Source organism: Oxyura jamaicensis, chromosome 1 (genome assembly GCF_011077185.1).
Source record: "Oxyura jamaicensis isolate SHBP4307 breed ruddy duck chromosome 1, BPBGC_Ojam_1.0, whole genome shotgun sequence".
Taxonomy (NCBI): Eukaryota; Metazoa; Chordata; class Aves; order Anseriformes; family Anatidae; genus Oxyura; species Oxyura jamaicensis.
Genome location: NC_048893.1, coordinates 178,910,801 through 178,926,297, shown reverse-complemented (window position 1 = coordinate 178,926,297; position 15,497 = coordinate 178,910,801). Strand labels below are relative to the sequence as shown.

The window sequence follows — 15,497 nt, the reverse complement described above, 5'->3', positions numbered from 1 at the left end:
TGCAATTTAGAGCAAATAAGTAAGCAAACAAATAGAAGAAGAGGTAGCTTGTGGGATTTTAGGAAACTTTATGATATGCAAAAGATGCTTTTTTTTTTTTTTTTTTTTGAATATGGCATCTTTGGCTATAAAATGGGCTTGTTAAATCACAGCTACCCATACAATAAAAGTGAAAATAATAGGAGTTTTCTCAGACATATGTGATAAAAGATTGGAAAAATATGCCAGAAACAAAAAAAAAAAAAAGAAAAAAAAATCATATCTCTGTGAACCGAAGTAATTTTTCCAAAGAAAAATGCCAACATGCAGATTAGAAACACTTTTACCATAAATAATTATATTACATGTGAAATTCTTACATTTATGCTGGATTCTCCGTATTGGAGATAATATTTTATTTGTTATAATATAGAAAATATTCACCTGATCTTTCAGATTATACCACTTAAGCCTACATTCAGTCAAATGTCTCATACTGAAGAAAGGAATGAAGTGAACACTTGAGAAACACCCTATGAAGCATTGTTATCAGTAGAATACCAAGACTTCTTTAAACTTCCTTGAATCAAGACCTTAATTGCAAAACACATGGAACATTTAATTTCTTAAAAAATAAGATCTGTTGCATGCTGACCGAAAAGCTTAACTATTTTGAGCTGTTGACTCGTGTAGGTAATTCTTATTGTAGAATTTGTTTTTAAGAAAAAGGTTTAAGAAAAGTGTTAAAATAACAGTAAACATTGAGTTAAGCAAGAAAGCACAATGGAAGATGACTGAAGTGTCATTTTGTCCTAGAATGCTTGTTTACCGAACACATATATTTCCAGAAGGAAATCAAGCCTTCAGAGTTGTCTGTAATCTATCTACCAATGGGAATGTCATGGAGAATATGAGCAAGAGATTACCTATTTAATTGTGCTAGTGTCTCTCAACAGTCTGCACAGTCTTTATATATATATATGACTGCTTTGAAATGAGAACTGTTTCATCTATTGTTATTTTGAAATGTCAGCTTATTTCTGTCTTCCTTGAAGCCTCATTCATGCACTTGCTACTTTGTCCAAAACAAGTAAAACCTCGTTTAAAGGACAAGTGTAGTTGTATGTTACCACTGAGGAGCAATGATTACCACAATGATGTTACCACATCAGCAATGATTAATCCTAAATGTAAGACCCTGAAATGTGGACTTCATGTAGTGCAGAATACTCTGTGCAAGGTTACTGGTTCCTTGGGTGTTACTAGCAGTGTCTTGAAGAACTACAGATGCTTTGAGGACTGACCAGGTAAAGAGGTCCTTGCACATATCTCATCGGACAGACACTGCAGGCACACACATGGGTACTGTTGTCCTAATGGCCTGGGTGGGCGGTTTCATCCCAGAGTCTCGTGCTTGGTGACACTAAAGCCAAAATGAAATCCACTTCAGTGTCACTAAGAATTCAACTACAATTTCTGGACTTAATATAATGAGCAAGTGGGTGGGAAATCTGACATTAATAAGGGGCAAGGGCAAGAGATCAAAGGCACATCAATAAGAAGACATCAGTAAAACAACGTGGTGCTTCACCAATGGCCCTAACAAGGAAAAAGCATGTGATGAGAGTAATGTCCCTTCAAAAAAATACAACAAAAGGGAGGATTAAAAGGCTTTCATCCAGACCCTATCTCATGCTTGGACATTTTTTTAATTATTAAAACCTAAAAGGCTAGATCCTTGTCTGCAGTTAACCCAAAGGAATTCTTCAAATAGAGTTCCCAATGGGCCTGAAGCCACCAGAGGCAGTTGTGAAAATCAGGTTGTTCCTAGTAAGTGGGTGAAGAGGAAGCATTTTGACAATGAGCGAAAAATCCTTCTTTTATCCTAATCCACCCCTACAAAATCCAGTGTGCCAGTTAGATCAGACAGTGCAAGCTCTCAGGCTGGACAAATATCTGACCACTGAAATGCAACCCAGCTCACCAAGCATCCTCTACTTTGTCCCTGTGGACAAAGGCACTCTCAGAAAAGGGGAGATTCAAACCTTTAGTCAGAGCCCTTGTTTTAAGTATTGTGGAAGAAACAAATCCTCAAACAAGAGATTATTATTTTTATTTTTTTTTTTTAAAGAAAAAAGTAATAAATATAAGGAAATTTAGTTATACATGAAGATACTGCAGTGATAAATGTACTTAATCATCTCAAATCACTTCCGTATTTGGTACAACTGGCTTCAGTCCATAAACAAATATGTTCAAAGTTAATATCTCTAAGTTAAACAATCATAAATAAAATGTTTTTATGTAAGTGTGCAGACCAAAATATGCTTTTGTAATTGCTCTGCACAAGAAATAATAATAATAATAATAAAAAAAAAAAAACAGAGTAGTTATAGCACAGGACTAAGTACAAACTAAGGGCTAAGTACCTATGCCATCAATTTGCAACATGTGACCTCAGTGTCCTGTGTGTTAGCTTTCTGATCAGTTTTTAAAATACTAGCATATTCTTCATATTATCATTATGAAGCTTTATTAATCATTATGTGCCATTAAGAAGTACTTTGATCAAAAACATTTTAAGAAAAAAGGTGAGATTTGTATTTACTAGCCTAGGAATCCAAAAAATAGACACACAAAGTTGATTTGTCATCCCAATCCTCCTTTGTTAGTAATGGGAAGAAATGCACTGCCCTGAACGGGACAATTAACCTTCTTCAAGACAGGTCACATCAATCACCCTACAAAGTTACTAGGTTCCTTCCACAGCCTACAAAGTCTGCCATGTTTAATATTAAAGTGTCTAAATACATTCAAAGGCAAGCAGTTATTGGTTTTGGAATGTCAACATCGTAGCTAAGATGGGTAAGGAAAACTAAAGAACAATCTGTAGGCAACTTGGTTTTGGTTTCATTCATGGCTAAAATCCCTTCTGTATGGTATCTACTAGACATTTAAAGCCACCATATTGAAAGTGTATGCTTTTGAAACCAGTGACAGTAGTTTTTGCAGGTATGAATGTACTATAAAACAAAATACATTTTAAAAACAAACTCACCATGCCAGCACAAAATTCAAGGGATTTACTGCAGGCCCAATTACTTTAAGTGATTACCATAAAAAAGAAAGGTAAACATCTTTCTCAATTTAAAATAAAATGTTCTCAGTATAAGCATAACACAAATGGGATATTTTAGTTATTTTTCAGTAGAAGATAAGCACGGTATATACAGCAGTCAGCGCTGAAGCATAACAGGAGGATTTATTTTGAAGTGTTTTGCTAATAACAAACATATCTACAAGAACAGTGATTCAAACAATGATATCACCTCTGAAAGATAGTTTTCATTGTAATTATATATTCATTTCACTATGGTTCACTATAGAAATAGCAATGTTGAGAGCATTTGAGAAGAATCTGTCCTTGCTTTCCTTTGCTCTGCAGAAGCAGAATGTGCTCTCTGGAAGAGATACATCTTGCACTCACAGGAAGCAGGCTGTGAGCACCCAGAACTGTGTGTTCTCCCTTTACAAAGGTCCAGTTGACACTCCCATTTCCCTTGGCACAGCTACAAGATGTATTTCAGATACTTAACCAAACCACAAATTCTTAAAAACTCTGGGAACAGACAACAGGATATTTGAATTAATTTACTATGATGGAGTCATCTAGTTAATGCTAAGATGTCTGCATCTGTACCATGAAGGTCAGTAGGACCTTGAGATACTTCAGAATTAAAAAGACACCGATTTTCTGGCCCCTCTGAATGTGGCTTTTATTTTCCTTTGATACCGTTAGGGAAAAAATAATCTCACCTAAATTTAGCTGTATGAAATCCAACATCAGCAACAATATATACCTACAGAGAGCAATTCCTTCCACTCTATTACAGGTGTATGAATTAGATGGACTAGTTTTTCCACTGGCAGTTTCTGTATCTCTCCAGTGACTATACAAGGAACGTAGATGGTTGGTTCACAACTGGCAATCAAATTTGTAGTGGCTAGGTGAAATGAATCCAACATTTGGTGCAAAAATCCCTTTTTAGAATTTTTCAGGACTTGTCAGCAAAGATATTTTTGACATAGATCACAATATACAAATTTACTGGGGCTACTCTTAAATGGGACATAAAATGAACCCGTATCTTCTGCTAAAACCCTATTGTACATTCCTTTATTCAAAAATTAAATTGATTGTTTGTACTTTTTAAAATAAAAAACTATATTTAAAGCATTTCATTTTTTCAAACAAATGTAATGTTTGAATTCAGAAAACAATGTAATTTTCATTGGAAATAAATTTGGTGCTCTTAGTCCAGTACACTTAGGTCTGACATGAGACTACCAATCTACTAAAGACAGTCTCTATGCTGTGGAATACTGCAGTTTTAATCTTCAAAAAAATATCCTTTAGTATTCTCCTGATTTATGGCAACACAAAAGGAACACAGGCAAAAGCCTGTACATTAATCTAATGAAGAGAGGAGTGCATTGATTTTCCTAGGATTGCTAACTTCCTGTGATGTGAGCAGGTACTTTGATTAAATGATGGTTAAAGTGAGCAAATTGAATTCTCAGTCAATCCAACACAGAACCTACTGTAGGAAGGTCCTTACTGGCAGAATGCCCACATCTTGTAAGGAGCTCCCAGGCTTTCAGGCCAGACCAGCTTCACATATATTTTCAGGAGGGTAAATGCAGAGTTGCACTGATGCTCCTCTCATGCTTTATGGTTTGGGTTAGTAACCATCCCTGATACTTGGCCATCATTGTCTCTCTTGACTGTTGCTGCCTCTCTATGATGGACATGAGACCAGACATTGAGCTAAAAAGTGACAGAAGCTTTAGGTTGTTATTGACAGTTTGCATAAGATGATGCTCTGAAGAATTCTCTGTAAGGAAAATGGGTTGCAGAGGTAGTAGGTCGCAACCTTCCAGAAGTGTACATCCAACAAGCAGTCATAAATTCACACTATTTACAGGTTGTTTCAAAGTGAACATAGCAGTTTGGTGTATGTATGTGCATGTCTTTTATTTTTCACCTGCATTTTAGCTTGCTTATAGCAATCTTCATGCTATGCTATCACAGTACACCCTGCACAGCTGAGATTCAGCTGACCCAGCTTAAGAAGGCAGGTTTCTTATCTCAGTTCTTCATAGTGAGCAAAAAGAGATAGACTCTCCTGGAGGATGTTTTTTTCTGTTCCAAAGGAGATGTCAAGGTACAGAGGATGGTTTACTCTTAGCTTCTGCCTTTCTTTCTCCAGGAGAGGAATGATTCAGTAGCCAACACACAGGTATTTCATGTCAATTCAGGCATCAGTTCAGGGTATCAGAAGTAACTACAAAAGGCTGGCCTGTGTGGTACATGACCTATAAGAGACCGGTGTCCTAGAATAAGAGGCAGTCGGCAGTCAGGGAACATACCTTAAGTCAAGCAAAAGGATAGGATGTACTTCTGTATTGGCAACTGAAATGCACATTGCATGATAAGCTGGCACAGGGACACAAGGAGCAAGAGCCCATAGAACTGAAATGCTTTAAATATAGTTTTTTTCATTTTAAAAAGTACAAACAATCTTAGGTGTGAGTGTAGATGGCATGAATTTTACGTTTCTCTGAGCCAATAAGGATGTATTTCTGTTTCTTAAAACTGGTATTAGAAAGAATCACATAAAATAAAAACAAAAATAAATAAAAAAGAACTTGTGCATCAGGCGCACACATGGAAAACAAGAACATATTGAGGTAGGACTGGAAGAGCACAAGTGGCATGACCACAAGGCTTGGCTGCTCACCAACCATCTATGCACAACTGATAGGATGGGGGAAGGCCCTTCTTGGGGAAGGCTGTTTGATCCTCAGAAGCTTTCCACAGTATGTGGGAAGTATACCTGGAATAACCCATAACATTTGTTTCAGAAAATCCCAGGAGAAAGTCCTCCATCTATTGTTTCCCTTTCTACTTGTTACATAAAACACCAGATAATATTATTAACATAATATTCAAATGGTTCATCTGATATGTATTTGTATGAGAGAAGCTCTTCAGGTAAGTATATCCAGAACAGGCTCAAAAAACAGCCTTAAAAAAAAAAAAAAAAAAAAAAAAAAGATTTATTTTAAAAAAATTACATTTTTTCTTTGTTTGTTCAGCACACTAAACTCCTTTAATTCTTTTGTAAACTTCACTGTGCAAAGCAATTACCTTTGCTCTTTACCATTTTCAAAGTCTATTTGACAGAGAGCTAATGCACCTATGAATGATTTTTGCATTGATATCTGTTACAAAAAAAAGAAGACTCAATTTGCTCAGCCTTTCTCTTTTTCACTGTATAAACTAAAACAATATCTTTTTAATCCGGTGAATTTATTTTCCAGCAGCAAATCTCAGTGGGCATGAAGATTCTGGCACCCTTGCTGGTGTTATACTAGTGCTATGCCCCAGTACTTAAAATTAGAGTAAGGGCACATCTCTGTCTTTTATCTTCCTCAGTGGAATCAGGCCTTCTTAAGCAGATAGTTCCTGGAATTTTGTTTGTTGAAACAAACATGGTAATGGAAAACTGGTTTATAAATGAAGTTTTATCTTCAATGTGAATTCAGTAATTTAAAATATTATGCTTGATAAAATAACCAAACTATAACCCGACACACCTTAAACCTGAACAGAAAAGGTAATGGTAAATCTGACACACATTAAGCCATTAAATATCTCAGTAGAACAATGTTTTCTATATTTTTATCTGCTTTTTCTTGAAATAGGTTATAAGTCTTTTCTTCCTGCTTCTATGTTGCCTTTCCATAAGATAATTCATGCGACTTACTCATCATTTTCAAAAGGAATTCAGTCCTTTTTAGCACTGATTACCAGAATCGCCAATGTAGCAGAACAGGCAGAGATGCTACACAAGATTTTCCCTGTTGATTTTGCCCCCTCACTGCAATGAATCACGTCAAAGAAAAAAACTGACAGATCAAACAGTATACTGACATGGAATAAGGTCTCAGGTGTTAGGAGGTGCTGTCATGTTCATTTTTGCTTGTCACCTAAGGCAAAATACACACAAACACAAATCTCTTAATAGTTTTCTCTACATGTGTCCTCCAGTATAAACTTGATGGGTTTTCCACACTGGAGTAATGCAAATCCACTTCCACCAAGAGTCAAGCCACATTGATCAGGTCCCGGTATTTGCAGTGGTCATACTCAAAAAGGAGCAAAATCATACCAGATCTGGAGTGACCTCAACTGACTTAAATTTCAACCCGAAGTATTTGGCTCTAAATAAGATGAGATAAGAAGAAATGAGAATTTATTATTATTATTATTATTAATTATTATTTCTGGAGCTATTTTAAGTGCATTGACTACTATATATAGTGTCAGAATAACTGGCTGAAGTTAAATTTAAAAGAAGGCATATTTATGCTTTTCTGTTTCCAAATACAGCCTCATCTGTTCTGAAGTCTGAACAACAGAAGAAAAACAAAAACTGTAGTAAGGAACATCATCCTTGTATCCTTGTGCAAGCAAAAACAACATTTTTTTTCTTTCTTTTTTTCTTTTTTTTTTTTTCAGTATAAAAGGTAACACCGAAAGAAAAACATGAGAGTGTCATGAAAGTTTCAGCTGTTTTGATATTAAAGGAATATTCCCAAGTCCTGCCTGAAGAAATGGTGTATACTCAGGTCCTCTGTAAATCCAGAATTTGCTATTCCAAGACAGTTGTAAAGTAGTCTCACTCGTGCTTGGCTTCTCTGTATGTAAAATTCTTGCTTATGTAAATGAGGTAAAATCATAGAAAATTATATATATTTCCATGCGTAACTTTGCTAAGCTATCAAGGTCTGGGTTTTGAAAAATAAGTATAAACACTGAAACATGCTATGTCACTGCAGTACAGTTATATTTCAAATTTCAAGTAGATTGTGTTCAAAAGTACTTTAATGTTGGCATTAATTTAGCATGTAGGACTTAAAAAGGACTATTTCCCATTCTGTTCTTGCTGTATGCTACAGAAAATCTATAGGTGAACATATTCTTGTGAAAAGAAGTATTACTTTCTTAAATGAAATCAAGATGAAATTTCCATTTTATCATCTTTTCACCCATTTTTTCCATGAGTGCCTGTTTTGGCAAAGAAAGGCAGAGACTGGAAAGTGAGTTTATTTCCTTTCACCTAAAAGGTGTTTTAGAAATGGAAGAGCCATCTCACTTTTGAGGCACGCTTTGATAAATGTAATTTTTGGTTGCCATGCTAACAGGAAATCACTCAACAGAGTCCAGTAAAACAAAAGTGGATAAATGACATTTCCTTGTAAAAACGGGCAAATAGATTAACAAGACTGCAGGTTTCGCCAATAGCAATGATTTTTGTAAATCTGCCTTTTTGTAGAGTGTAATTTTCTGTCGGCGTTTACAGCTCCAGGGCATCAACTGCTTCTTTCCAACAAGACTACGGCCTCTGTCTGTCCTGTTGCTCCAACAGTGAGCACCTTGCAAATGTAAACCTAACTCACGGATGAATCCCACCAATAGCTTTATCATGCCCCTCTCCTATGTACCTCGCATTTCTCCATCCTCCAGGCAGGAGGTCCTTCCTGGCAGGACCTCAACCTTTCCAGGAGGATCCCTGCGGGCTGCACCGCCGCTCTCTGCGGGGAGCGAGGTCCCCTCGGGGGGCCGGGAACCTCCCATTGCAGCCTCACTCAATTTTTGCCCGTAGCCGGGGACAAATGAGGGACATTGTCCCCCTCTGAGCCGCCGGGGAGCCGTCCCCTAACCTCTCCCTGCCCGGCATCCCCCGGCCCCCGGGCGCTTAGCTGTCCTGCAGGTGTCACACTTCACCCAGCCACCGAGGGATGCCGCTTCTCACGGTAGCGGTTGCGAGACAAAAAAACCCACCTTTATTATGTAAAGGGGAAAGAAAAAGATCCTAATTCTCTACTGGGCTGAGACCAAGGAGGTGCACAATGTCGTTCAGTGCTTGTGCCGGTGCAAAAGTTAGCTCAGACCGTCCTGGGTACTTTATTTATTTATTTATTTATTTATGGTAGAAGGACAAGATGGGAATTAAAGATTCAGAAGGAAAATATAACAAAGTTAATGAGAACTTACTTGGTTTAGGTGCATGCGTTGACAGCGGGCATCTTCCTTCAACAGCTTTAACAGGTCACATTTTCCCTCGGCAGTAACCTTCTCAATCCTTTTTGTACGTTAAATCCCTTTAAAAGGTGTTCGTTTTAGTTCACTGGCTCTCGTCAGCCTCAGCCACTTTTCCCCATTATTTTTTTTTTTTACTTTATTTTCTTCATCTTTGCCCCACGCTCAGACGCTCGGACTCAGTTAGAGGGTCTCCATCAGCCCCAGCCCAGGGGACCGCGCCAGCCGCCGGGCACCAGTGCAACAGATGAGAGGCAGCTTAATCCCCGGCTCCTTAGTACGGCATCTCCTCATCGCCTCGGAGAGCCTCATGCTGCCTGCAAAAAGTCCCCGCTCCTTCCGACGCGACTCTTCCTTCCCCCCCGGAGCGCAGCTCTGCGAGGCGTGGGGCGGGAGGAAAGGCGCAGGAATGAAGGCGAGAAGACCACGGAGGGGCAAACACCGGGGCTTTCCCTCCTCGGCGCTCTCTCCTCGGCCGGCGGCACCGTTTGCCTCCGGGGGACCCCTCCCGCCGCCGCCGCCGCCCCCGCGGCGCTGCCCCCGCCGGCCCCCGGCGCCCGCACCCGCGCCCCCCCGCGGCCGCACCGCGCTCCTGCGCACCCCCCGGCCCCGCTTCTCGGCGGAGCCCTGGCTGCTCTCACCCCGAAGTGTCCCCCCGGGGGGCGTTGAGGAGAGAGAAAAGGGCCACCGGGAGGTGGGGGCGTGATGGGTGAGCCGAGGAAAGCACCGCGCCGGACGGTGTACATGCAAACTTTGCTGTCTCATCTTTGGGGAAGACCTGGAGCGCTCTGAGCAGGGCTGTCGCCGAGCTGCTGCCCTGTCCGAAAGGGTCCCTGCCCCTTTCCCTGCCCTGGTACAGCCGGGTCCGGCCGGCCAAGAGTCGCACTTGATGCTGTGCGGGACCTAGTCGGAGCCAGGATTCACAATAACAGAGCAGATGGGGTGAGGCTAGGTACCATTTCCCCACTTTTCATTTCCCTAAAATTAGGGCATACATGAGCTTAGAAGTGGCACGAAAAAGATGAAGCGCGTTGAGCCAGAGTTGCCGAGATAGCACAACCAAATATATATATATACATATTTATTTATTTATTTGAGACCTTTTCGGGGGCTCGGTCCCCGTGTAGGGGTCAGGCACGGAGCACGGCAGGCACCTGCCGCCCCACGGGTGCAGGGTCCTTCCCCTGGCCTGGGCCAGCAGCCCCCGCGACTCTCCCAGTCCTGCCTGCACCGCCCCGACCGGGGGCTGCCTCCGGCCCGACACTGTTGTTGTCCGTAGGGACTACACCACCACCAAGCACCGCTTCAGCGTTTCCCGAGTTTGCCTGAAGCACTGGGAGGCTATCCTCCACCCCCGGGCTCCCGGGAACAGCAGGGGTTGCGGGGGAGGAGGAGAGGGAAATAAGCACAGAGGAGCAGAGGGAAGGAGACAGGGCAAAGCTGTCCAAGGATGGGAGGGGGAATGCAAAAAAAAAAAAAAAAAAAATGCGAAATGCATCGCCCCACATCTCTAGCGGAGACCTGATCACACTGATACGTGAAACGCTTGATGAAGCAGGCAAGTGCACACGCCTGGAAATGCCATTACAGAAAGCGTTAAGGAACTGCCAGATGCATCGCTTTCGATGGCAGCTATTTGTACAAGCACCAGACCTCCACGGGCAGCAGAGAAAAAGGAAGCGATGATGCAGCCACTCTGCATCACTGCTCAGCAGGAGCTGAGTGGTGAAAATGCCAGATTAATTCTGCTCTGGGACTGTCACGGTTGCAGCACCGAGCCTCTGTGTCAGAGTGCTCCTGGGTGAACCACTGTGATACATATTTCAGACATGCCCCAGATTAGTTACTGTTAAGATTTCGGCAGAACATAGCACCTTTGGGGAGCCCCATGGAAAACAGCCTTGTGCCACTGAGCAGTGCAGTGCGCAATCCAGACACGCTGTAACAGGTCTCTCTGCCTGGCTCTTCCTGAGAGATGTTAATTGTACTCATGAGATCAACTTGTGTTGATTCAAGTACAGATCAAATGCCAAAAGCAGCTGCTCTGGTAAGCTGATCCACTCATTCTAGTATACACTCATGCATATAAGTGTATCTCTCTATATATATACGCAGACACATAGTCGTACACCCCAAATCCAAGCAAAGACAGGGAGAGAGAAGTAGAGGTACCCCGTAGAGAAAATGACAATCTGCAATGAAGTACAGAAAAGGCTACACTGTTTTAGATTACACTGGAACTACTACTGAGAGCTGATCTAGATCTTACTGGAGTATTTGTACACCTTGTGCATGAATTCATCAGCTGCTATCAGCACTAGTGAGATTAGACTACATTACTGCACACTGGAATTGTAGACAAAACTTTCAGAGGTTTTTGATGCTCACTTCCAAGAGCAGAGCATTTTTCCCCATACATTTCCTTATTAGATCTTGAGAAGCAAAGTTCTATTTTGAGTGTATCTTGTTTAATTTATCACTAGCAAATACCTCTATAATTAACAGTATTTCTTACTCCTTTTTATGTGTAACATGACATTTCTTCTTTTCAGGGGTGAATGCAATATGGCACTATCAATGTTCTTTACAGTTTCTGACATTTTACATATGATAACCCATTAGCAGTCTCCTGTGGGTCTTGCCAGTGCTTATAATTCCCAATTAAACTAATGTTCAGATAAAATCTCTGTGGTCTTACTCAGAAGAAAACAAAGTAAATAGAATTTTATCTCTGATTCAGGACAGTGGGGTCTGGATCTTTGCAATGTCCTGAATGTATGCTAGTATATTTTATTCCCAGCATGTAGCTAGACACCAAATGTTTCTCAGCAGTAGGTATTGTGTCAAGGAGAGAGTGGTATAGGGAGAAAATTAAACATTCTTTGAAATGTGTAACACAGATTGCAGCTTTAGAGGTTATGCTGTAACAGCACGGCTGGGCCTTCCGTTATCTGTGCACAGTGTCACACCAAATTAGGTTTCCCTTGGGACGTGTATTTCTACCACTCCCATCACACCACTTTCCTAAGAACACCTACTGATGAATGCCCAGCAGCTGACCATTTGCAGTTCAGCTAAATTTTATGTATCTGCAATACCAGCCATGCTGCTTTTCCCCCCTTCTTTCTGCAGTTTGTGTGAATATTACTAGGGTGTATTTTATTTCATGAACCACTAAACACAGAAAAAAATAAAATAAAATAAAATAAAATAAAGGAAGCTTGAAAAATAAGAGAAAGCTGCAAATTTAGCAAATGATAATTGATTTAGCCTTGTAATATCACTGGCTACAGGTAAGAACATCTGCAGCAGGTGTGAGACAGGATAACTTTATCAAAACCAGTGAAGCTGAATCAGCTTACCCAAAGAAATAGCTCATTATTTTTACATCTGTAAGGAAAGAAAAAGCACAGCAGAAATGCTAGCCAGGTTTGCTCAGTGCCAGGTAAAAAGTACCGCTAATATTCTTCTCTCTCAGATTCTTTTATTTTTGTATCAATGAAAGCTTTTCTTAATATTAGCATGAAAGTGTAAAGGATCGTTTTTACTAAGATGAAAATTTATATGCATTAGAAAAAAAATACAGCAAGTATTTGAAATAATCTAGTCAATTAATTAAAAATGAATTTTATTCTTTATTAATTTAGGATAATGGAGGAAGATTTCCTCAGGTTTCTATTGTTTATGTATAATTTTAAGTATGCTTCTTCTGATATATTACCCATTAGAAATAATGTAACTTGACATCACAAAGTACAATAATATGCCTTGTTGCAGTTTAGAATTTTTCTACATTTGTTTTGGAGACTACATTGTTATAAAAAATACAGATTATATTTTTTTCACTGTATTACTCTAATTTATTAAATCTGTAACAATTTAGTTCAATTAGTTCTATTGTTATAGGCCATGCAGTTCCTCCAGCCAGAACTTTTTGCAAGTGGTAAATTGTTCTTGCCAGCTCACACCAGGCATTCCATACTCTTCAGTCGTTTCCTTACACATAACTCAGTGTATTGCCATTTATGTACTTTAGTCAAAATTAAAGTTTCCAATACTACAGACTTGAGAAAAAGAATTTCTGTTTATTGAATGATTAAAGAACATGAAAAAAAATGTGAAAGGAATGGAGGAAAACAAACAAACAAACAAAAAATCCAGCATAAAAATTTCATTTTTAATTTAGCATTTATGGGAATGTTTGGGGTATAAATTGTTCTTGTGAACAACAGAGAGAAAAGGGCCATGAGAGAAAGTGATGGGAACATGTGAAAGGAAGGATAAGTAGAAGGTGAGATGTTGATCTGGGGATGAGAATAAATAGTCCTTAAAGTAGGCAAGTACTGATCTCAGCTGTGGGACTATTAGGCTCAGCCTTTTTTTTTTTTTTTTCTATCCCAGACTGTTCCAGAATCTGGAATTGCGTTTTTTTTGTTTGTTGGTAGGTTTTGACTTGGTTTGGTTGTTTCACTGTAATAATAAAAATATTTTCAGGGTAAAACACAAATTAAGGGGTAAAACACTGCAAAAAAAAAAAAAAATGTTGGTATTTCGTCAACTTTAGTGTCAAGTCATGACATATAGTGCAGATCTTCATGTGACCTCCTCCAGAGTTCCATACTATTCAGGTAAGAGAATAATTGTTTCTCATATTTTAATAGAGGGATACAGGTCCCTTAGCTTTATTAGGGATACAGGTCCCTTAGCTACATTACTACTTTATTATTTTTTTCAGCTTACATTAGGGACATGCAGAATTCTACATAGACTTCCCATTTCGTTACTATTTAAATTTCATATTTTTAATGGATAGCAAGCAATAAAACTTCCTTTACCTAACTACATTTTTCTGTTCTCCAGAATTCACATTTCTTATTTTCACTAGCATGCTACAACCTTCTCCTCCTTTATTCTCTTACCCTGAGTTTTGGAATTATTTATTATTTTTCTGACATCAGAGGGTGGAAACTGGTACACTAATTGGATCTTTTGCTATTTTTTAATGAATAGTAGATTGACATAATTATTTTTTTTGGTGTTTTTCAGAGCTGTATAGTTTTTGTCTTCCATGGTTATTCTCAGATATTTGTGCTTTCCAGTAAGCACTTATATTCTTTCAGAAGACCAGCTGTTGCCTTTTTGATCTATTTATTTATTTATTTTTACACAGTCTTTCAGTAGTTTTAGTAAAACAAAGATCTAATGGAACAAATCCAGTGCTAGATTGGGATTCAGCTCCAGACTAGAGACATCTGATTTTAGGTGTGCATATTTGAACTGATGAGCATCTTACGCTCCCTCTAGAGTCAGTAGAACTCTATCCAATACAGTTAAGGGATCTTATAGAAAAGTTCATCTTTGAATATGGATTTTGACTTCAGGATATGCTGAATAGTGTAAGCGCCATACTGAAAGGGAGCAGACACCAAAATAGAGGTGCTTCATGCTGTCTGAGGTTCCCAAGGCTCTACAAGACATCTGCAGTAGGTGGGCAAGTAGGATTTGTTTCACCTTGTTTTAATAAGAACTTGTCTTACATGTGACCTGTATCTTTTTGGAGGATAGGTCAGATGCTCTGTGGCATCTCAGAGGGCATTGGACACCTAGGCACAGGCACCTGAATCCACACTCAGTTCCTCTTGGAGGAGATAAGACCCCTATCTCACAAGTAAATGCCAGCATTCCAGATACATAAAATCAGGTGTATGAATCATGATCCTTACAATTGCATGACAAAAGCATTAAGACAATGATGGAAAAGGTAATTTTGTTGAAAAGGAATAGAAAACAAACCTAAGCAATGATCCCTTTCTCATCTTCTGAAAGAGCTGAAACCTTTACCTGTGTTTATGAGGATGGTAACATGATAAAAGGTTTGAAATTTTGGAAACAAATGGGATATTTCAACTGGGAGATAAAGGGAATCAAGAAACAGAATTCCAGGGCAACTAGCCAGACATTTTAGGTATCTCTAAGAGTATGGGAAATAAACAGAAAGAACGAGATGTCTTGCTGCACAAACAAAGCTATAACTTAATTGGCGAGACAGAGACTTTGTAGGATAAATCAAAGGATTGGAGTGTTGATATAGAATGGTACAGGCTGTTCAGGAAAAAAAGGCTGGAGGAAAAAAAAAAAAAAAAAAAGACAACATTACATTACCAGGAGTGTGTTTAAAATCTTCTGAAAGAGATGACATATGACAAAAGTTTCTAGAGGGAGAATGAATTTTAAAAGAGATTTTAGGCCAAATTTAGCTCAAATTATCAATTTGAGAGAAGTCATTGAACACCTTAAGAAATAAATAAAATAAAATAAAATAAAATAAAATAAAATAAAATAAAATAAA

General features: G+C 39.1%; 1 protein-coding gene across 1 annotated transcript in view; it reads right to left on the bottom strand.

Moving 5' to 3' along the window:
- TRPC4 (transient receptor potential cation channel subfamily C member 4) overlaps positions 1 to 9,650 on the bottom strand; it is a 165,634-nt gene extending 155,984 nt beyond the window's left edge. The window contains exon 1 of the mRNA XM_035323993.1: positions 9,104 to 9,650. The gene's annotated coding sequence lies outside the window, so the exon portion shown is untranslated. The remainder of the gene's footprint in view (positions 1 to 9,103) is intronic.
- Positions 9,651 to 15,497: the final 5,847 nt, after the last annotated feature.